Raw genomic sequence first — 22903 nt, 5'->3', positions numbered from 1 at the left:
CCGGGATGCCCCTCAAAGGGCTAGAGAAAAACAGGTGCGACATAAGACAGACAAAAGACACGAAAAGCACGAGAGACAAGTGACGCAACACCCACGGAGACTGCTCTGCCCTGCGTGCCTCGGCGTTGCGATCAAACAGATCATCTTTATGGGGCCTAAGGGGCCGCTTCCTGGACGTCCCCATCTGCAAATCTGCCTCCGAGATCCCCCCTAAAATGTCCACACCCACCACCTCGCTCCCACCCCCTATGTGTTGGCAGCCCTCCACTTATCTCTCCGAAGTCCGGGGATGAGAATCCGGGTCTGCTGGGAAGGAAGGAGGCCCCGCCCTCTGGGAGGTTCCTGCGGTCACCGGGCTGATGTTTCCGAGTCAGCTAGAATAAAGAAAAGGAAACATCACTGCTTGTGCTAAGAAACTCATTGGCCAAAACCTGACAATTCCCTTACTCACCGTGTCCCGAGAAAGCCCGGGTCTTCGGGTCATAAGCTTCGACAGCTCTCAGAGGCTGAAGCCACCGTCAGAGGGTATGCCTGGCTTAAGAAGAGAGAAAGTGATGAGGCGTGGCTGAAAATGGAGTTGACCCACCCTCCTCCTCCCGACATCCCGGTCTCACCGCAAGTCCTCTGCCTTTGTGGAAGGCACGCCGGATGGCACCCTCAAAAAGGAGAAGGTGAAGGCTTCATCACAGACTCCTGTAATGCTTTTAGAGGGGTCTTCAGAGCACTGAACCAGGTCTGGCAGCCAGCTCCGAGGAGGTGTCAGCTTCAAGTGAGTGCACTGCTAAAAAACACAAATAAAGTAATGGATAGTGAGAGCTGCACCTGAAATTGAGACCTGACTAAAAGAAACTACTCTGCCCACAGGTCACAGCTCACCTCGTCCACATGAACTTGTCTGCTGATATCCATCTTGAACTGCTGAAGAAAGCACTAAGAACAATACTGTAACACAGTCACCTTTTATGCTTCCACTGCAAATACAGTGACTGACCTCCAGGGGGAGCCCCCTCCCAGAGGATGGGCCCTCTGACTCCGATTTAATCCATCTGCATCTGAAAGGAAGTAAGGACAAAAGTCAGAGCCCTGCAGGAGACATTAAGACCACTACACATCCTGGCTCACTCTACAGATAACACCTAGAGCACAACTACACCCCCCTTCTCAGATTGCGAGTCCCCGGGACTCGTCCTCTGGGATCTATGCCCGAACTAGGCGGCAGGGCAGAGCAGCTCCGGGCCGAATATGTGCAGGCACCCGTGACACGGCACTGGACGAACGAGGGGACAACACGGGGAGGAAAAGACACTCGGGGGGAAGAATGACCTCGAGGACCGAGAGGATGCAAAAGAAGATGACCGAGAGGAGACCGAGAGCCAGCCGATGAGCCTGGAAGAAGATGCTAGCACGATGATTTATCGCAAAAAGAGCAAAGATGGATGCCTGAGAATCCTGGGGTCACGATGCTCCCCCTATGTTTTCAAAGTCCTAATTCCTTATAATGGATCTGTGAGGGCTAGGGCTGTCAATACAGCTCAGAACAAGACCTGAAAAGACAGACCGGATGCTACTATTGAGAAATAAGATTCTGATATCTGAGCTCCCCGGCCGAAAATTAAAAGGCGCTGGCACCTGGCCGATGAATACATAGATCGGAGATGTTAAGAGGGACCCCGGGGATTCCGGGATGCCCCTCAAAGGGCTAGAGAAAAACAGGTGCGACATAAGACAGACAAAAGACACGAAAAGCACGAGGGACAAGTGACGCAACACCCACGGAGACTGCTCTGCCCGGCGTGCCTCGGCGCTGCGATCAAACAGATCATCTTTATGGGGCCTAAGGGGCCGCTTCCTGGACGTCCCCATCTGCAAATCTGCCTCCGAGATCCCCCCTAAAATGTCCACACCCACCACCTCGCTCCCACCCCCTATGTGTTGGCAGCCCTCCACTTATCTCTCCGAAGTCCGGGGATGAGAATCCGGGTCTGCTGGGAAGGAAGGAGGCCCCGCCCTCTGGGAGGTTCCTGCGGTCACCGGGCTGATGTTTCCGAGTCAGCTAGAATAAAGAAAAGGAAACATCACTGCTGGTGCTAAGAAACTCATTGGCCAAAACCTGACAATTCCCTTACTCACCGTGTCCCGAGAAAGCCCGGGTCTTCGGGACGTAAGCTTCGACAGCTCTCAGAGGCTGAAGCCACCGTCAGAGGGTATGCCTGGCTTAAGAAGAGAGAAAGTGATGAGGCGTGGCTGAAAATGGAGTTGACCCACCCTCCTCCTCCCGACATCCCGGTCTCACCGCAAGTCCTCTGCCTTTGTGGAAGGCACGCCGGATGGCACCCTCAAAAAGGAGAAGGTGAAGGCTTCATCACAGACTCCTGTAATGCTTTTAGAGGGGTCTTCAGAGCACTGAACCAGGTCTGGCAGCCAGCTCCCGAGGAGGTGTCAGCTTCAAGTGAGTGCACTGCTAAAAAACACAAATAAAGTAATGGATAGTGAGAGCTGCACCTGAAATTGAGACCTGACTAAAAGAAACTAGTCTGCCCACAGGTCACAGCTCACCTCGTCCACATGAACTTGTCTGCTGATATCCATCTTGAACTGCTGAAGAAAGCACTAAGAACAATACTGTAACACAGTCACCTTTTATGCTTCCACTGCAAATACAGTGACTGACCTCCAGGGGGAGCCCCCTCCCAGAGGATGGGCCCTCTGACTCCGATTTAATCCATCTGCATCTGAAAGGAAGTAAGGACAAAAGTCAGAGCCCTGCAGGAGACATTAAGACCACTACACATCCTGGCTCACTCTACAGATAACACCTAGAGCACAACTACACCCCCCTTCTCAGATTGCGAGTACCCGGGACTCGTCCTCCGGGATCTATGCCCGAACAAGGCGGCAGGGCAGAGCAGCTCCGGGCCGAATATGTGCAGGCACCCGTGACACGGGACTGGACGAACGAGGGGACGACACGGGGAGGAAAAAACACTCGGGGGGAAGAATGACCCCGAGGACCGAGAGGATGCAAAAGAAGATGACCGAGAGGAGACCGAGAGCCAGCCGATGAGCCTGGAAGAAGATGCTAGCACGATGATTTATCGCAACGAGAGCAAAGATGGATGCCTGAGAATCCTGGGGTCACGATGCTCCCCCTATGTTTTCAAAGTCCTAATTCCTTGTAATGGATCTGTGAGGGCTAGGGCTGTCAATACAGCTCAGAACAAGACCTGAAAAGACAGACCGGATGCTACTATTGAGAGATAAGATTCTGATATCTGAGCTCCCCGGCCGAAAATTAAAAGGCGCTGGCACCTGGCCGATGAATACAGAGATCGGAGAGGTTAAGAGGGACCCCGGGGATTCCGGGATGCCCCTCAAAGGGCTAGAGAAAAACAGGTGCGACATAAGACAGACAAAAGACACGAAAAGCACGAGAGACAAGTGAAGCAACACCCACGGAGACTGCTCTGCCCTGCGTGCCTCGGCGCTGCGATCAAACAGATCATCTTTATGGGGCCTAAGGGGCCGCTTCCTGGACGTCCCCATCTGCAAATCTGCCTCCGAGATCCCCCCTAAAACGTCCACACCCACCACCTCGCTCCCACCCCCTATGTGTTGGCAGCCCTCCACTTATCTCTCCGAAGTCCGGGGATGAGAATCCGGGTCTGCTGGGAAGGAAGGAGGCCCCGCCCTCTGGGAGGTTCCTGCGGTCACCGGGCTGATGTTTCTGAGTCAGCTAGAATAAAGAAAAGGAAACATCACTGCTTGTGCTAAGAAACTCATTGGCCAAAACCTGACAATTCCCTTACTCACCGTGTCCAGAGAAAGCCCGGCTGTTCGGGACGTAAGCTTCAACAGCTCTCAGAGGCTGAAGCCACCGTCAGAGGGTATGCCTGGCTTAAGAAGAGAGAAAGTGATGAGGCGTGGCTGAAAATGGAGTTGACCCACCCTCCTCCTCCCGACATCCCGGTCTCACCGCAAGTCCTCTGCCTTTGTGGAAGGCACGCTGGATGGCACCCTCAAAAAGGAGAAGGTGAAGGCTTCATCACGGACTCCTGTAATGCTTTTAGAGGGGTCTTCAGAGCACTGAACCAGGTCTGGCAGCCGGTTCCCGAGGAGGTGTCAGCTTCAAGTGAGTCGAAAAAATCTCAAGTGCAGTACCGGACGCTACCTGGAATTTCCGGAAGTTGTGTTCCTCCTACAAAAACAAAACCGAAAGCTCTTTACCACCTCTGAACACACAACCCAAAATCATTGATGCAAATACTCACTGTTTTTGATGCTGTTTTCTTCACTAAATCTTCAAAGCCTTTGCTGCTTTAGATACCTAAAAGCATTTCCTGAAAACAAGCTGAGATAAGGAAAAACAGCCTTTTCACAGAAGTGGCAGGAGAGCCCTTATCCTAGCTGATCCCTGAGAGGGAATGAAGGCCCTCAGCAAAACCTGGGGTTAATATACCCCTGATTGGGCCCCGCCTGGCACACCCAGGAAGAGGAGGAGCAAATCCCACCAGGGATAAAAGGCCTCAGAAGAGCTGCAGCTGTTTGGCTCTCCTGACTTGAATTCAAGAGGAGGAAATTCAAGGAGAAAAAGGTGAGTCTTTTCTCAATATAAAAGAAAAGTTTTCAGGGAAATGAAAGCACTTTCCTTTGGGCAACAACTGCTTTGAGAAAAAGGGCAGAAATCAGGTCAGAAATAAAACTTTGTGTTTCATCAGCATAGCTAAATAACTCAGGTAATTTATTAAGCTGCATAATTGCCCCTTAGCAATTGCTAAGCAGTGCAGCAAATGTGACTAAGCAGTTGGGACTAGAAAGGAATGAGATGAATGGCCTAAGTCTCACAGACACCTCCATTTAGGGTTATCTATATTATAAATAGAAACAGTAAAAATGAAAATTCTCTGTGAAGCAAAACTCACCCCCAGTTCCCCAGTCTTCAGTTGGGAACAGTTGTTTCACGTTCCAAAGGCAGCAAGGCTCGTAAGTGACGGCGGCTCGGGCGTGAGAGAAATGCCGATTCCTTCAGAATTTTAGCAAGCGGAAGCAAAGCCGTAAATGGCGACTGTGGGCCTTTTCCCCGTGAAACTAAACTCATCCTCCCGGTTTGCTAATATGAGTTTGGGGGAGTCGTTTGTCGCTCCAAAGTCATCGAGGGTTCTAAACGGTGGCTAAACGAGTCAGAGAGAAATCCCGATCGGTTTGAAATTTTAGCGGGCGGAAGCCCGGTCTCGGGCACGGGCCCTGGACGAGAACATCGGCGCTTTTCTCTCTGAAACAAAACTCACGTTCCCAGTTTCCCGATGCGAGTTTGGAGGAGGTGTTCGTCACACCAAAGACGGCCGAGTTTCTAATCGGCGGCAGCTCGGGTCCGGCACGAATCCCGATCCGTGCGGCGTTTTAGCTCGGTCTCGGGGGGCAGGGCCCCGGACGCGAACGGTGGCCTATTTGTCTGTGAAATAAACCTCGCTTCACCGGTTTCGTAACGCCTATTTAGAGGAGGCTTTCGGCACTCGAGGAATAGCCGGGGTTTTAAGCGGTGGCACTTTGCGTCGAAGAAATGCCGGTCCGATCGGCATTGTAGCGTGAAACATCTCGGTCCTGGGCACGGAGAGCTGGAGACGAATGGCGGTCCTTTTCCCTGTGAAAAAATCCTCGCTTCCCCAGTCTCCCGGTATCGGTTTTGAGAAGGCTTTGGTGGCTCCAAAGGGAGCCGGGGTTCTAAGTGGCCGCAGCTTGTGTCCGGCAGAAATCCCGATCCGTTCGGCATTTTGGCGGGCGGAATCTCGGTCTCGTGCGCGGAGCGCCGGGCCCAAATGGTAGCCCTTTTCCCCGTGAAACAAAAATCCCTCCCGTCATCTTGACGGAGGCCGTGCCCGAGACCGAGACGCGGGACTCTATGATCCGAGTGATAAAAAGCACTTTCTTGTTCTGACCGCGCCTTAAATACCGTTATAAATGTTCACAGGCAAGCGCTTGCGATTGCTTGAAAGTTCAGGTTGCTCAGCTCTCTGACCAATAGCTCCTGCAGCTCGGTTTGGGACACATCGGTCAAATCCTTATCTATCTCCGATTCTGTCAGGCAGTAGATTTTGCCATTCGTTGTGCCGTAGAGGGCTTTGTTCCCTAGCGTTGCGGGGCTAGCGCTCGTAAAGGCAAAATCCTGGCGTACGGTTCTTGAACCGTGTGAGTGTGTCCTGATCGTGAGAGCGAGTGGGAAAGAGAGCTCGTTTGAGATGTGCTTTTAGCAGGAAGCGAGTGGGAGTTTGGACCCGCGGTTCAGTTCTCGGGCGACTGAAACGGCCGGGGAAAAACGAGGCGAGTGGGGTGCGTGAAACCCTTAAAAACTCCCTCCCTGCTGTTACCGTGGTGCGTGCGTTGTGGTTACCAAAGACAGTATATTCACTCTAACTGTATTTCTGAGGCAATACTGCCTTTTGACTTGTGCAAAAAGTTATAAGGGAAGCACAGCCCGAGTGAAAGAGTTTATTAGGAAATGAGGCATGAATATGATTTTAAGTACAGAGGCTGTGTTTGCAGATTGTTGAAATCAGAATAAGAGCAGCGTCAGTGTAAGGATCCAATCTAACCGGATGAATAGAAGCAATTCCTTTACCTCAGTGGTTTGGGCTTGACCCACGGGAGTTTGTGAATTCAGTGAACTAGTGGACAGACAGGAGGAATAAGAGAACATATTTTAAAAGTTTATATCGGACATCTGCTGGAGGACTTGTGGCTTTGGATTGGGAGCTGTGGAAAATTTAGAGAGTTAAGAAAGAGTGAATGAAATAGCTTGTATTTGTAAGAATTTTCCTGCAGTTTTTGGTGCATCTAGAGGTTGGCCTCGTGCCTGGGTGCTATTACTATCGTTCTTCTGCTAACCAGCACAGTAAATGTAAACAACAGCTCCTTGATGGAGCTGGTAAGTGGAAAGTTACATTTAGTACCCGAGCTGTGGGCTGTAAGAAAAAGTCTAGGAAAGGATTGCAAGGATCTTGTCTTGCTGAGTGAAAAGCAGGACAAGAAGCAAAGGACAAGATAATAAGAACTAAAGCAGAGGTACCGGTTTTGTTAAGGAGGGATGACGGGAACTAACCAGAGTAAAGAGATCCCTAAAACCAGTCCTTTGGGGTGCGTTTTGGCACATGGGAAGGAGCTAGCGGGGCACGGAGGCTCAGAGAACCAAAAGACCCTTGAAAAGTTTTGTACACAATGGTGGCCGCTTTATAACTTGAGGGGGGAGCCAGGTGGCCCTCAGCTGGACATTTACATAATGAAACTTTGTTACGGCTTATGTTATTTTTGAGACACGGAAATGGGAGGAGGCGACTTACGCTGAGCGTTTGGGGGTTTTTTTGGTTTTTTCTCTCCTGAATCACCCTGAGTGACAGAAAGATTGTGGACCCAGAGCCCCCTCTGACCCCTTGGTATCGGTCTTAGAAAAAGACAACGAGACTAAATTAAAATAATGTTGCAGTACGTGCTCCGTAAACCGACGCTGCGCACACCCTGATAAGGTGTATCCAGCTAACCCTCTGGAATAAGAACCGGGGAATTTGTTTGAACCACCCGCTAAAAGGCAAAGGGGGGTGAGAGGGGAAGCAAATTTAAGACGGTTATTAACCTCAACTCCTGCTTTACCTTCTACTTCTGAAAAAAAAAAAAAGCCAGCTAGAGTTGCTTCAGCTCCTATTCCCTCATTCCACCTCCTGAAATTTCTATGTCCCATCCCCCGCTCCGGTCCCACTCCACCTCCTGAGATTTCTTCTTCTATCCCGACTCCGGCATATGTTCCATCCCCTGCTCTAGTCAAAGCAATTTCTATTTCAACTTCGGTATCCAGAAGGAAGAAAAGGTGATGATCAAAGAAGAGGAGACTGAAAAGAGGAACAGAGCAGAGGATCTTACCCTAGGAGACCCTCCGGATGCAATAAAAGTAGGGAACAAAGAAAAAAAAACTTTTGATAAACACGGGAGCAACATATTCAATGCTAAATAAAGCCTTAATACCAATAACAGATGATTATGTCACGGTAAAGGGGGCAACTGGCCAATCTGAAAGGGCTTATTTTTGTAGCCCATTGAAATATAAGTTTGGGAAACAATGGGGAATTCACAGGTTTTTACGTACGCCCTATGCTCCATTAGCGCTTTTGGGTAAGAATCTATTGGAACTATTAAAAGCAAAAATAATATTCAAAACTGGGGAAATTAGTTTGGAGGTAAATGATCAGCAATACGTGGGACTGTTAAATTTAATGCTAATAACCAAAGATATTGCGGCTGAAAACAAAGAAGAAATTATTAAGAAAATAATAGATCAGCTGCTCCCTGGGGTGTGGGCCTCCAATATACCGGCGAGAGCAAAGAATGCTCTGCCTGTACAAATCTGGCTTAAAGAAGGAAAACAACCGGTTAAAATTAGACAATACCCCTTAAAAAAGGAAAGTAGGGAAGGGATTGGTCCAGTAATTAAGAACTTTTTGCAAATAGGACTACTAAAAAATGTCAATCTGATTTTAATACTCCTATTTTGTCTGTAAAAAAGCCCGATGGATCGTACAGGTTAGTACAAGATTTGCGAGCTGTTACCGGCGGTAGCCAACGCCTACACCTTGTTAACTCGTTTAACATCCAAACTAACCCGGTTTACTTTTTTAGATTTAAAGGATGCTTTCTTTTACCTTTCTCTCCATGAAACCAGCCAGAAAATTTTTGCATTTGAATGGGAAAATCCCAAAACTGGACGTAAAACTCGGCTCACGTGGTGCGTACTACCCCAGGGGCTCAAGAACTCCCCTACCATATTTGGAGAACAGCTGGTAAAAGATCTAGAATCCTGGGAAGCTCCATCAGAAGAGGGACAGCTGCTACAGTATGTGGACGACCTCCTGATAGCTACTGAAACTCAAGAAGCATGTATGGAGTGGACGGTAAGCCTCCTAAATTTTTTGGGGGTCTACAGGGGTATCCCAGAAGAAAGGCCAGATGGTGACATGAACAGTTGTCTATTTGAGCTATGAGATTAGTGCTGGACAAAGAACCTTGGGACGGGATCGCAAGGAAACAATACGCCAGACCGCAACACCCCAAGCGGTGAAAGAACTGAGAACCTTCTTGGGCATGACAGGGTGGTGCAGACTGTGGATTTACAATTATGGGCTGTTAGTCAAACTCCTATATACCTTGATTACAAAAGGAAGCAGAGATCTCCAGTGGATGAAAGAAGCAACACGAGCCTTTGACCAACTAAAGAGGGCTCTCATGTCAGCTCCGGCCCTGGGACTTCGAGATGTGAGTAAACAGCTCTTTCTGTTTTCTCACGAATAGCAGGGGATTGCTCTGGGAATACCAGCGCAAGACCCGGGCCCGTACCGGAGGGCAGTCGCCTACCTCTCCAAACAGCTGGACGCGGCAGCCAAGGGGTGGCCAGGGTGCCTGAGAGCTGTTGCAGCGGTAGCACTGAACATCCGAGAGGCACGCAAATTCACCCTAGGCCAGAAGATGACCGTGGCAGTATCCCACACGGCGTCTGCAGTCCCAGAGGTGAAAGGAAGACGTTGGCTTTCCCCACAAAAATTTCTAAAGTACCAGGCCATACTAACAGAATAAGATGATGTTGAAATTGTGGTAACTAACACCGTCAATGCAGCTTCTTTCCTCAGCAGGAGTATGGGAGAACCAGTGATCCGTGACTGCCTGGAGACCACTGAAGCCGCTTACTCCAGTCGCCCGGATCTGAAGGACACCCCTCTCGGGGACGCCGAGACCTGGTTCACCGATGGGAGCAGCTACAGCATCAGTGGAAAAAGACATGCTAGGTATGCAGTTACCACAATAGAGAGGTGATAGAGTCCGGACCATTGCCAACAAATACCTCTGCACAGAAGGCTGAAATAATCACCTTAACCCGGGCCTTAGAGCTAGCTGAAGGAAAAAAACAACATGTATACACCAAAAAGTGAGCTCTGAATTGGAAAAAGGAAATGAGCTGGTGGACTGTGATAGGTTGACTTAGGAAGAAGAAACTCAGAAGACATTCTTCCTAAGGGAATTTCCTCTGTGGGGGTTGGGATACCTGCAACAGCCAATTAGAGAAAGTTAGTTCGCCCCGTGAACACACATTTTGAGGAAGGTAATCCGGAACCGACCCTCTTTGTCTTCCGGCGGCTGAGCAGGTAACATCAACCCGAGCTTCCCTCTCCCCCATGCGGGGGGGGGGGAGGCTCGGGAGGCCGCTTGGGCCCCGTTTGCCAACGAGGGGGACCCGATGGCCAGGGGGAGAAAAAGTTGTGTGATAAGACCTTCACGGCTTCCTCCTCCACGGGCCTGCGGCTCTGGCGTGGGGGGAGGCTGACTCTTGCTGCCGCCGGACGGGCCGGGCCTGCCCGGGTGGCCATGAGCAGTGTGGGGCTGTAGCCCAGCCCCAGAAAGGCTGATTAACACCTCAGCTGCCTCCCAGCTCGGCCTGAGCCTGGCCCAACTCTTGTAGTTGTGTTAAACTTTAATTCTTTAGTGCTCAGATAAGATTTGCAAAGCCTCCAGCCTTTCCTTTGAATATGAAAGGGAATAAGAAGATTTCTGAAGTCAGTGATGTAAGAGCTAAGTTTTTAAGATGGAAAGAGAATGAGAAGATGCTGAAATGGCTGAAAATCTTTTTGTGAAATCGTAGGAATGAACTGATGTACTGAATATTCCTATAAACCATGGAAAGAGACATGGGGGGATGGAAATGTTCCATTTAATAGATGATTTGACTAAAAAGCACCTGTGTTGAGAATTTCTGTCCTGAGAAAAGAAGGGGATTTTGGTTTTCTGAAGATGAAGCCTGAGCAGAGAAAAAGGAGACAAAGAGAATCTTTGCTGTCAAACATTTCATTCTTAAAAGTAATACCCCGTGAGACAGACATGGCCCACATCTACAACTTTGGGACGGTTGTAGAGTTGGGAGGAGCGTCACGGTTGCAGGTTCCCGGGCGGATGCAAATCGTGAAAGATAAAACCACAAGAGAACTGGTTTTTTCCTTCTTGTGGGAAAAATCCCTACAACTTCCACAAGAAGAAGCTTCTTTCTCCAGAAGTGAACTGAGAAAGACTAAATTGGGCACTGACCGAAGTATTTGTTATATGTTTGTTTTGTTGTTGTGAAGATTGGGAGAGGGAGGGAAGGAGTGATCTAAAAACTCTTATTCTGAAAAAAATTTTTTTTTCCTCTCTTTTTGTTTGTGTAGTTAATAAATTTTCTTTTATACTCTCTCAAGTTTTAGGCCTGCCTTGCTCTCTTACTCCTGGTTCTGTCTCACAACAAGAAAAATAAGTTTATTCAAATTAGCAACTCAAACTCAAGACATGGACAGAAAGGCAAAAGAAACAGCTAAAGGTAAGGTAATTATTAAAACAATTGAGGCATCTTTAATTCTAGATGGGCAAATTTCTATGAAAGGTAAGCCAGGATACAATAAAAGGGACAAAAGGCTCATTGGAATGAGTAAAGTGAGTAAATGGGATGAGTAAATGAATAGATGGAGCGAGTAAATAAGTAAGTAAATAAAATAAGTTTTAAGTGCTTTTAGAGAGTAAAAGATCTTAGATGCCTGAGAAGTAGCACATGCTCTAGTGAAGGTTAAAAAACATGCTAGTGTTTCCTTAAGGGCTCCAAGAACCTAGCTTCAGATACAATAGTCAAGAATATTGCTTACATTTTTCAGTTAAAACAAGATAGGCCACGTGCGTAGTTTATACGTAGCCTAGCGTGCTAAAAAACTACAATTCTAATAGGTTAAGGAGTAGCGGTCCGAGTTTGTGTCTTAGCTTGCTTGGAAGTTTCTATAAAAGAACACGCCTCGGGGAGAGCCGGGGCTTCATGCCGTGGCTTTATGCCATTGCTTTAATGCCTTTGCTTTGCTCTGTTTTTGCCTTTGAGACTGATGCAGTTCTACAAGAAATAACTTTACAGCAACCGTTAGCTGCTTCGCTTTTTTAAAAAGGAGAACAAGCCCAACAGCGTAGGAGCCCTTAAAGGCACCCGGAGGTTTCCAGAAACTCGTTACACTCCCCACGGATGAAGACCCGTCTATTGGCCGAGGACCACGAGGACGTCCGTCTCCTCTGCTGGTAGCTATTTTCCCTTCCCTCTCTCTTTTTCTCTCTGTACTTTGTTTCTTATATCTCTCTACTCGATCGCAACTGAGTTGTTGCCATCTAAAAAAAATGCATTGCTGTGAAAAAACTCATTTTGTCCCCTGCCATTTGCCTGTTTGCACCTTTGAGATCAAAAGAACCATCACGAGCCCCGCCCCGTATCAAGCGGATCGTGAGGGTAAATTGGTGTCACGGACAGGATTTTCTGGCAGACAGAAGGGATGCGAGGTTGTCTGTAGTCTGTAGCAGGGGAAGGAAGTCTTACTCCAGCCGCACCTAGCTGGCCACCTTGAAAGGGTGAGCCTGTCTAGAAAGCAAGGGGGGTAATTCTGATTTCCCGCAGACTGCAGACACCTTGGTGTAAAGCATCCCCACACTCGCTCGAGGGCTCTGTCGTCAGAATTTCACAAAAGATCTACTGGTGCAAAAGGCAGGACGCTGTTGTTGTTGTTTTTTATGATGTTTGACTGCTTGGTGTAGCTAAGAGACAACCCGGTGTTTTGTAACTAAGGACTGCCTTCCAAGTAGTTTGGTCTCTTCACCCGCACAGGGAAGCGAAGGGGGGCACACAGGGGAAGCTGTTTCGTTGTGTGTGGTAACTTAAGAGATAGACCTCCCCGTTGTGGTTTTTACTTTTCCCTTCACAAAATGACTGAGAATTCCACTGTAACAGATAAAGCTGCATTTTGTGCTCTATTAGCTAAATATAGGGGCAGACGGTCCCAAGGTGGGTAAAAATGGGCCAACAAAAATTGGTTTAATCTAGAAAATACCATTGATAGAATATGTTCTTTTGCAACATGAATCAAAGTTCAGACGGGGCAACAAGATAACCGTACTCTGCTCGGTTTTGGGAGCTTCTCTTTGTCCTGGTTTTGGGCAAATTTGGGGGGAAAACCTCCAGAAGGAGCCCCCAGACAACAAACCCCACGACTCCTCCCCCCCACCCCACCGGGTTCGGGAAGAATTTCCTCGGAGTGGGAGAAAAAACCTGTTTATTTAACAAGCAAGACACTCCCCAGCACAGGGAAAAAAGACAACACCAGCTGACAAAAAAAACTCTTTCACCGTTCTGAAGGGATGACAAACTCAGTCTCTCTGGCGAGTGGTCGCTCAGTTATCAGTCTCTGGCGCTGGGGATGACTGCTGCCGGTGACAGAGTGTAGACTCCCGGTGTTTCTTGGGGTTTCCCAGGTCCCCGTCCGGAACAGGTTCAGATGGTATCCAGGAGAGGGAGGGGACGGAGTGGAAGAGAAAACAGTCCAGGGAAAAAGTTGGACTGCCTAGCTGAACTAACTAATAAGGAAAAAGCAAGGGCAAAGCGAAGGAAAGAAAAAGAGGCAGAAGCGAGCAAGCAGGCAAGCAAGCAGGCAAGCAAGCAGACAAACCGAGCTAAAACCTCTCCTAAACATAGACCATGGGGGAGGTGAGCCGGCTGATAACAAGACAAAACAAAGCTTCACTTTCAGACTCAGTCCTGGAAGCACAGGACATAATACCAAACATAATCAGGACACACGATTGGAGATACAAACACCATAACATCACCCTAGGACATTCCACCCCTTATCTCCATATCGTGAACATACTAAACAGCATGTAAAAACTTCAGCAAGTAGAAATTTCCATCTTTCACTTACTCGGACACATTTTCTTCCATCTCACTTGCTCAAACCTTCGACACTTACACATTTCCTTCTATCTCACTTGCTCAGACCTTTGACACTTACATATTTCCTTCTGTCTCATGCTGCCTCACCCCACAATCAGATCTCCCTGAGGCACACATCGTGTTGTTCCATCTCTCTGCATTACCCACCATGTACAACCTGGTCCTTGAGCAAAGACAATCCCACGAATGGGTTTGTCTGTACTCGGGGCAGAATTGATCCAAACTGCCTTCCCTAACAAACCTCTGATATGTGCCACTGGGACTTTGTCTCCATCTACCATATTCAGGGACTCAGACTGGGCAGGGCCCGCTCGGTTGGTGGAACCCCGGGTGTTAACTAGCCAAGTGGCCTTTGCTAAATGCTGCTCCCAGTTTTTGAATGATCCCCCACCCAATGCTCTCAAGGTGGTTTTTAACAGTCCATTGTACCTTTCCACTTTCCCTGCAGCTGGTGCATGGTAGGGGATATGGTACACCCACTCAATGCCATGTTCCCTAGCCCAAGTGTTGATAAGGCTATTCTTGAAATGAGTCCCATTGTCTGACTCAATCCTCTCAGGGGTGCCATGCCTCCAAAGGACCTGCTTTTCAAGGCCCAGGATGGTGTTACGGGCTGTAGCGTGAGACACAGGGTAGGTCTCCAACCATCCAGTGGTGGCTTCCACCACGGTCAGTACATAGCGCTTGCCTTGGCGTGTCTGGGGCAGTGTGATGTAGTCAATCTGCCAGGCCTCTCCATATTTGTACTTGGACCACCGCCCCCCATACCAGAGGGGCTTCATCCGCTTGGCTTGCTTGATGGCAGCGCATGTCTCACAGTCATGGATAACTTGAGAAATACTGTCCATGGTTAGATCCACCCCTCGGTCTCGTGCCCACTTATATGTGGCATCTCTGCCCTGATGACCTGAGGCATCATGGGCCCATCGAGCCAGGAACAACTCTCCCTTGTGTTCCCAATCAAGGTCTATCTTCGACACCCCTATCTTTGCAGCCTGATCTACCTGCTGATTGTTTTTCTGCTCTTCATTAGCCCTACTTCTGGGAACATGGGCATCTACATGGCGAACCTTCACAGGTAATTTCTCTAACCGGGTAGCGATATCTTTCCACTCTTCAGCAGCCCAAATTGGTTTTCCTCTACGCTGCCAGTTAGCCTCTTTCCATCTCTCCAACCATCCCCACAGAGCATTGGCTACCATCCATGAATCGGTATAAAGGTAAAGCTTTGGCCACTTCTCTCTTCCTGCAATGTCTAAGGCCAGTTGAACCGCTTTGAGTTCAGCAAGTTGACTGGATCCACCCTCTCCTTCAGTGGCCTCTGCTACCCGTCGCGTGGGGCTCCATACGGCTGCTTTCCACCTCCGATTCATCCCCACAATGCGACAGGAACCGTCGGTGAATAGAGCATAGCGTGTTTCCTCTGCTGGCAGTTGGTTATATGGTGGGGCTTCTTCAGCCCGTGTCACTGGTTCTTGTTCCTCATCTGTGACACCAAAACTTTCACCTTCAGGCCAATTTGTAATTACTTCCAAAATCCCAGGGCGATTCAGTTTTCCAATCCGGGTGCGCTGTGTAATGAGGGCAATCCACTTGCTCCATGTAGCACTGGTGGCATGGTGGGTTGAGCGAACCTTTCCTCTGAACATCCACCCCAGCACTGGTAGTCGGGGTGCCAGAAGGAGTTGTGCTTCTGTGCCAACCACCTCTGAGGCTGCTTGGACCCCTTCGTAGGCGGCCAAGATCTCCTTCTCTGTTGGGGTGTAGTTAGCTTCAGACCCTCTGTAGCTCCGACTCCAAAATCCTAATGGTCGGCCTCGAGTCTCACCAGGCACCTTCTGCCACAGGCTCCAGGACAGACCATGGTTCCCGGCTGCAGAGTAGAGCACATTCTTCACATCTGGTCCCGTCCTGACTGGGCCAAGGGCTACTGCATGAGCAATTTCCTGCTTTATCTGGGCAAAAGCTTGTTGCTGCTCAGGGCCCCAATGGAAATCGTTCTTCTTGCGGGTGACCAGGTAAAGAGGGCTCACGATCTGACTGTACTCAGGAATGTGCATCCTCCAAAAACCTATGGCGCCTAAGAAAGCTTGTGTCTCCTTCTTGTTGGTTGGTGGGGACATAGCTGTGATTTTGTTGATGACATCAGTAGGAATCTGACGTCGTCCATCTTGCCACTTCACTCCCAGGAACTGGATCTCTCGAGCAGGTCCCTTAACTTTACTCTTCTTGATGGCGAAGCCGGCTTCCAGGAGGATTTGGATGATTCTCTCTCCTTTCTTGAACACTTCTGCTGCTGTGTTCCCCCACGCAATGATATCATCAATATATTGTAAATGTTCTGGAGCCTCACCTTTTTCTAGTGTAGTCTGGATCAGTCCATGGCAGATAGTAGGACTGTGCTTCCACCCCTGGGGCAGTCGATTCCAGGTGTACTGCACTCCCCTCCATGTGAAAGCGAACTGAGGCCTGCACTCTGCTGCCAGAGGAATGGAGAAAAATGCATTGGCGATATCGATAGTGGCGTACCACTTTGCTGCCTTGGACTCCAGCTCGTACTGCAGTTCCAGCATGTCCGGCACGCCAGCGCTCAGCGGTGGAGTCACCTCATTCAATGCACGATAGTCTACGGTCAATCTCCATTCTCCTTCAGATTTACGCACAGGCCAGATGGGGCTGTTGAAGGGTGAGTGGGTTTTGCTGACCACCCCTTGGCTCTCCAGCTCACGGATCATTTTATGGATGGGAACCACAGCATCTCGAGTTGTTCTGTATTGTCGGCGATGCACTATGGAAGTGGCAATTGGTACCTTTTGCTCTTCTCCTTTCAGAAGTCCTACAGTACTTGGATTCTCAGACAGTCCAGACAAGGTGTTCAATTGCTGGATGCCCTCTGTCACCACAGCTGCTATCCCAAATGCCCACCTGAATCCTTTTGGATCTTTAAAATACCCCCTTCGGAGGTAATCTATGCCCAAAATGCATGGGGCCTCTGGGCCAGTCACAATAGGATGTTTTTTCCATTCATGTCCAGTCAAGCTCACATCAGCTTCCACCAAGGTAAAGTCCTGTGATCCACCTGTCACACCAGCAATAGAAACAGATTCTGCCCCCACATATCTTGATGGGACTAATGTGCATTGGGCACCAGTATCAACCAAAGCTTTATACTTTTGTGGTTCCGATGTGCCAGGCCAACGAATCCACACAGTCCAGAAGACACGATTTTCCCTCGCCTCTCCCTGGCTAGAGGCAGGGCCCCTCTAAGCCTGTTTATCCTTCTTTCCTTGGGCATATGTCTTAGAGGTTCCTTCAAGGGGATCAGATATATCATCATCATCATACCTGGCAGCTTGGCTACGGGCAACTGGAGCTGCTCTCCTTTTGGTGGAACTTCCTCTTTGGGTCTTGCCTTCCTTCAATTCACGCACCCGTTGTGCCAGAGCAGCAGTAGATTTTCCATCCCATCTCCTCATGTTTTCTCCGCAATCACGTAGGAAGAACCACAGCTCAGCTCGTGGGGTGTACCTCCTCTCCCCATCAGGGGAACGTCTGCGTTGGATACCAGGGCCTCTAATTTGTACTGCTGAGATTTGGAGAAGGTCCTCTTTAATCTCCTCCCTGAGTCTTTTATGATTCTCCTCTATCTTGTCTTCTAATTTCTGCAGACGTGTTTCCACAGCTGCAATTCTGGCATGTGTTGGGCCATGCACAGCATCTGCATATGCTCGGAGCTTCTTTGCCATATCAAGCACGGTCTCATCCCTCTCGTCCCGCTTCATTATTGCTAAAGCAGAAGCGTATTCATGGGGCCCAAGTCGTACAAGTTTTCGCCACATCACAGATGTACATGGTACCAAGTCCGGATTCCTAGTTGTTATGTCATCTGAGAAGATAATCTCTGCCACTGCCATTTCTCTCAGGCGTTGGATCCCTTGTTCTATCGTCTTCCAGTGGGTCTGCTGCATATAAAGATCATCTGCACACAGGTATCTTTGTGCTACACTGTCCAGGACCCGTGCCCAGAGGCTGTGAGGGTTAGGCCCTCTCATCATTCCTTGGTCGATGACAGGATCATGTGACAGGGATCCCAAATGCCTGGCTTCAGTGCCATCCAGAATTGTAGCCTCGCCTGCAGCATCCCAAAGACGGACCAACCAACTAATTATAGACTCATCAGGTCGTCAGGTGTAATCCTTTCTTAGGCCACGGAGGTCCTTTAGGGAAAAAGACTCAATATTGGCCTCTGATCTTTTACCAGTTGCTTTGACTCCTGGTTTTATGTCAGGAGGCGTCGAGGGTCCTTCTCCTGCATCATCATCATCATCATCATCCACTGGTCGATCAGTCTTGTCTGTGCACTTTCCACTTCTCGTGCTGGTAGCAACAGCCATTGGTTGAGGCTTACTGACAGGTTTAGCTGCTGGCTTAGGCTCACTGTCTGGTGTAGTTGTTGGCCTCGAGCCTGGGGTGTTGGCTGCAGCCTGAGTGACTGGGATAGTGGCTGATTTATCTGCCTGTCCCCCTTCCTCTGTCTGCTGCCCTACAGTATCTAGCAGGGTACGGTAAGCATATGCCAGGGCCCAGCTCACTGCAATGATCTTCTCCTTAGAATTACCATGGCACTTCTCTTTCAGGTACTTTGCCACCTCAGCTGGGTTCTGAATTTGTTCACATGGAAAATCCCAGGATGTAGGGTCAGAAAATTCCTTTAAGATTTGGCCCATATCCTCCCATTTCCCACACCATTCAGGATTCCTCACGCCTGGCTCTACTCTGGGGTCAGGGGTCTCAGCCCCTCTAGAAATCTCAGCTCTCATTCTAGAGAAACTGCAGACTGTATAGAGAAAGCTTACTATATTAAACACCAGAAAGATGGTCTCTTTAACACTCAGGGGGAACTGAACATTCTCTAATAAGGATGTAACAAATTCAGAGGAGAAGAAGGAGAACAAAGGCTGAAAAGCCTCATCCCCTGCTTCTCCTCTAACAAACTGAGTGCACAACCACAACCAAGAACCATACATTCCTGGAACAGATTCCAGCACCTTTATAAATCTCCTGCAGGCCATTAAAACCAAGCCCAGCCCGATGGATATTTTGGTCAATGCCCCTCTGCTACAGAAATTACGCATTAGGGACAATACCAGAGCTATTTCTGGATAAGCAAATAAACCCAGGGACCACAAAGGTATTAAGACTTCAAAAAACCCTAGGGACCAAAAACCCATGCAGGCCTCCACCCCAAAAGACATGAATTCCAACAACATAGCCAATAACTGCTCTATACCAACACAAAAGAATTTGAACCAAATTATTATTAGAACAGGGTTTTTTCCCACTTTCTCGAGCCTCGAGTTGGGCGCCAATTTATTTGTCCTGGTTTTGGGCAAATTTGGGGGGAAAACCTCCAGAAGGAGCCCCCAGACAGCAAACCCCACGACTCCTCCCCCCCACCCCACCGGGTTCGGGAAGAATTTCCTCGGAGAAGAGTGGGAGAAAAAACCTGTTTATTTAACAAGCAAGACACTCCCCAGCACAGGGAAAAAAGACAACACCAGCTGACAAAAAAAACTCTTTCACCGTTCTGAAGGGATGACAAACTCAGTCTCTCTGGCGAGTGGTCGCTCAGTTATCAGTCTCTGGCGCTGGGGATGACTGCTGCCGGTGACAGAGTGTAGACTCCCGGTGTTTCTTGGGGTTTCCCAGGTCCCCGTCCGGAACAGGTTCAGATGGTATCCAGGAGAGGGAGGGGACGGAGTGGAAGAGAAAACAGTCCAGGGAAAAAGTTGGACTGCCTAGCTGAACTAACTAATAAGGAAAAAGCAAGGGCAAAGCGAAGGAAAGAAAAAGAGGCAGAAGCGAGCAAGCAGGCAAGCAAGCAGGCAAGCAAGCAGACAAACCGAGCTAAAACCTCTCCTAAACATAGACCATGGGGGAGGTGAGCCGGCTGATAACAAGACAAAACAAAGCTTCACTCTCAGACTCAGTCCTGGAAGCACAGGACATAATACCAAACATAATCAGGACACACGATTGGAGATACAAACACCATAACATCACCCTAGGACACTCTTGTAGCTGCCGTAGAAACTCGCCCTAAGCGAGGAAGCGAGGAAAACACAATCGTAGATTCTTTACAAAACTTAGTTGAAATTTTGTAAAAACAATTAGATGAAGAAAGGAATGAAAATCGTTTGTTATGAGCTGCCCTAAGAGAAGAATGTGCCAAAAAATCAAGGCAGATTGAAACACCCACAGAAAGAGAGGAGAAGGAAATTGTTCATATTAATCAAATTTATCTCCACAGACGAGCCAAATTCCTTTAGGAAATCAAATAGGAAGTTTGTTAAAAGGATCTGTGTGACGTTCATCGTATGTAAGAAGCTTAGATTGATGACACCGAGAAGTCATATTACTATAAACTGGGTGATAAGGATCAACGCTTAGATGAGAGCCATTTTTTCCTATACAGTGAAACAAATTATAATTGTCCATAGTGAATGAGCCTAAAATTTCTAATTCTTTGAAGGTCAGATTTATCAACTCTAGAATTATCAATCTAAGTTCGTTGTCTCGAGCTAGGGGTGGGGAAAATGTGATGATTATTATATGGCCAATATTTATCAAAAGTAACATTATCAAAACCTTCTGGTAAAGGCACTCCAACTACATGAGTAAAGCTTCCTTGTAAAAATAAAAACAAAAGGTTAAAAACACCATACACCTGCACAAATAATAATACAACTCCATCTTTTTTCTTGATCCGTTCCTGGCAGTCAGTTTTCTCCCGGTGATTCTGCGCAGTTTCGTGTTCAGGTGCCTGTCTCCTGGCTTCCACTCACAGGGTCACTAGCTGGATAATGAATGGAGCAAAGAGCTGGAAAATCGAACAAGGCACACAGCAAATCTCTTCCCCACACGGTGATGGGTTTCTGCACCAGATAGGGGCGAATCAATGCTTTCTTTCCTTCTGGTCCTATAACAGTAATCATAGATTTACTTTGCAAGCAAGGAGTGCCACCTCCGTGTAAGGGTCGGTCCGAAGTTCCCCTCGATTTTGCCTCCCGACCGTCGCAAGGAGACCTCGAGGACCCCCACCCAGGCTGACTCCCGACAATGGTTTGCCGGCCGGGCCAAGGTGGATGCTCGTGACTGCGTGCTGGTGTATTGTGTTCACTGGACTGTGCTGTCGTGGCACCAACCAGAGGTCGCGTTGTACCAACTGAGGACTGCTTGACCGTACCTGTCTCCTGCAGCACCACACAATGGTCCATAAATCTTCCCACCTCTTGGCCAGAGGCCGCTCGCTTTGGATAAGGACTATAAAGAGCGACCCTCTGGAAAAGACCTTTTGAGATCTCTCCACCGAGGAAGACACGTCTACCCCCTGGAGAAGACCCCTGAGATCTCCCCACGGACGAAGACTCGTCTATCGGATGACCCACGAGGACGCCCGTCTCGTCTGTTGGTAGCTATTTTCCCATCCCTTCCTTTCCTTCCCCTTTCCCTATACTTTGTTTCCTATACCTCTCCCCTTTACCGTAACTGAATTGTCGGCATTTGATGAAATGCATTGCTGTTGTTGAATAAACTGATTTTGTCCCCTGCATTTTGCCTGTTTGCACCCTTCTGATCAAAAGAACCATCACGAGCCCCGCTCCGCATTAATAGAGGATCGTGACATTAAATTGGCCTCACGGACAGGATTTTCTGGCAGACAGAAGGGATGCGAGGTTGTCTGTAGTCTGTAGCAGGGGAAGGAAGTCTTACTCCAGCCGCACCTAGCTGGCCACCTTGAATGGGTGAGCCTGTCTAGAAAGCAAGGGGGGTAATTCTGATTTCCCGCAGACTGCAGACACCTTGGTGTAAAGCATCCCCACACTCGCTCGAGGGCTCTGTCGTCAGAATTTCACAAAAGATCTACTGGTGCAAAAGGCGGGACGCTGTTGTTGTTGTTTTTTATGATGTTTGACTGCTTGGTGTAGCTAAGAGACAACCCGGTGTTTTGTAACTAAGGACTGCCTTCCAAGTAGTTTGGTCTCTTCACCCGCACAGGGAAGCGAAGGGGGGCACACAGGGGAAGCTGTTTCGTTGTGTGTGGTAACTTAAGAGATAGACCTCCCCGTTGTGGTTTTTACTTTTCCCTTCACAAAATGACTGAGAATTCCACTGTAACAGATAAAGCTGCATTTTGTGCTCTATTAGCTAAATATAGGGGCAGACCGTCCCAAGGTGGGGAGGAATGGGCGAACAATAATTGGTTTAATCTGGAGAATGTGATTGATAGAATATATTCTTTGCAACATGAGTCAAAGTTCAAACTGGGCAAAAATAAAACCATGCTCTGCTCGGTTTTAGGAGCTTGTCTTACGGCAGCTATAGAAACTCGCTCTGAGAGCAGAAATGAGGAAAGAACAATTATAGACTCTCTACAAAATCTTGTTCAAATTTTGCAAAAAGAATTATATCAAGAAAGGAATGAGAACCATTTGTTGCTAGATGAAAATAATTTGTTAAAAGCTGCCTTAAAAGAAGAATGGGACAAAAATTCAACTTAGGGTGTAACACCAAAAGAAACACAGGAGAAGGAAGCTATTCACATTAATCCAATACACTCTCAAAAAGACCTAATTTTGATGAAAAATTGTGGGCAACACTGCTGCCCCAACTTGAAACCTGTGATTAAAATAGAATATGATTATATCAGTGATGCACCCCTCGAGCAAACTTCTCCACAAGTTCTGAACAATGTACCAAATCAATCTCCTCCACAGGCTCTGGGAGTTGAGCCAAAGCAGTACACCTGCACTGGGCTTTCCCAAGGGTCTGAACATTCCCCCACTTCGGCCCACCACACTTTAGCCCAGGAATTAGAAAAGATACCCAAACCTGACAATACAGCTGTCTATCAATACATTGATGATATTCTGGTGGGAGGGGACGAAATAAAAGTAGTGGGGGATACCCAACAAAAAAATAATCTCTCATTTGGAAAACCCTGATTTGCAAATTTCCTCAGAGAAAATTCAAAAACCTTCTCAGGAGGTAAAGTTTTTGGGAATTTGGTGGAAAGGAAGTATGACATGTATT

At 48.3% G+C, this 22903-nt stretch overlaps 1 long non-coding RNA gene across 1 annotated transcript; it reads left to right on the top strand.

Annotated features, from left to right (window-relative positions):
- The first annotated feature begins 4437 nt into the window (after nt 1-4437).
- On the top strand, nt 4438-21595 carry LOC148217759 (uncharacterized). Its single transcript, XR_015800785.1, has 5 exons — nt 4438-4591; nt 8702-8930; nt 11259-11377; nt 11921-12111; nt 20590-21595. It is a non-coding gene; the product is annotated as an uncharacterized LOC148217759 (long non-coding RNA).
- The last annotated feature ends 1308 nt before the right edge of the window (nt 21596-22903 follow it).

The sequence above is a fragment of the Sturnus vulgaris genome, unplaced genomic scaffold (assembly GCF_052056855.1).
Source record: "Sturnus vulgaris isolate bStuVul1 unplaced genomic scaffold, bStuVul1.hap1 Scaffold_304, whole genome shotgun sequence".
NCBI lineage: Eukaryota > Metazoa > Chordata > Aves > Passeriformes > Sturnidae > Sturnus > Sturnus vulgaris.
Note: the sequence above shows the minus strand (reverse complement) of the source record. Positions and strands in the feature narration are given on the sequence as shown.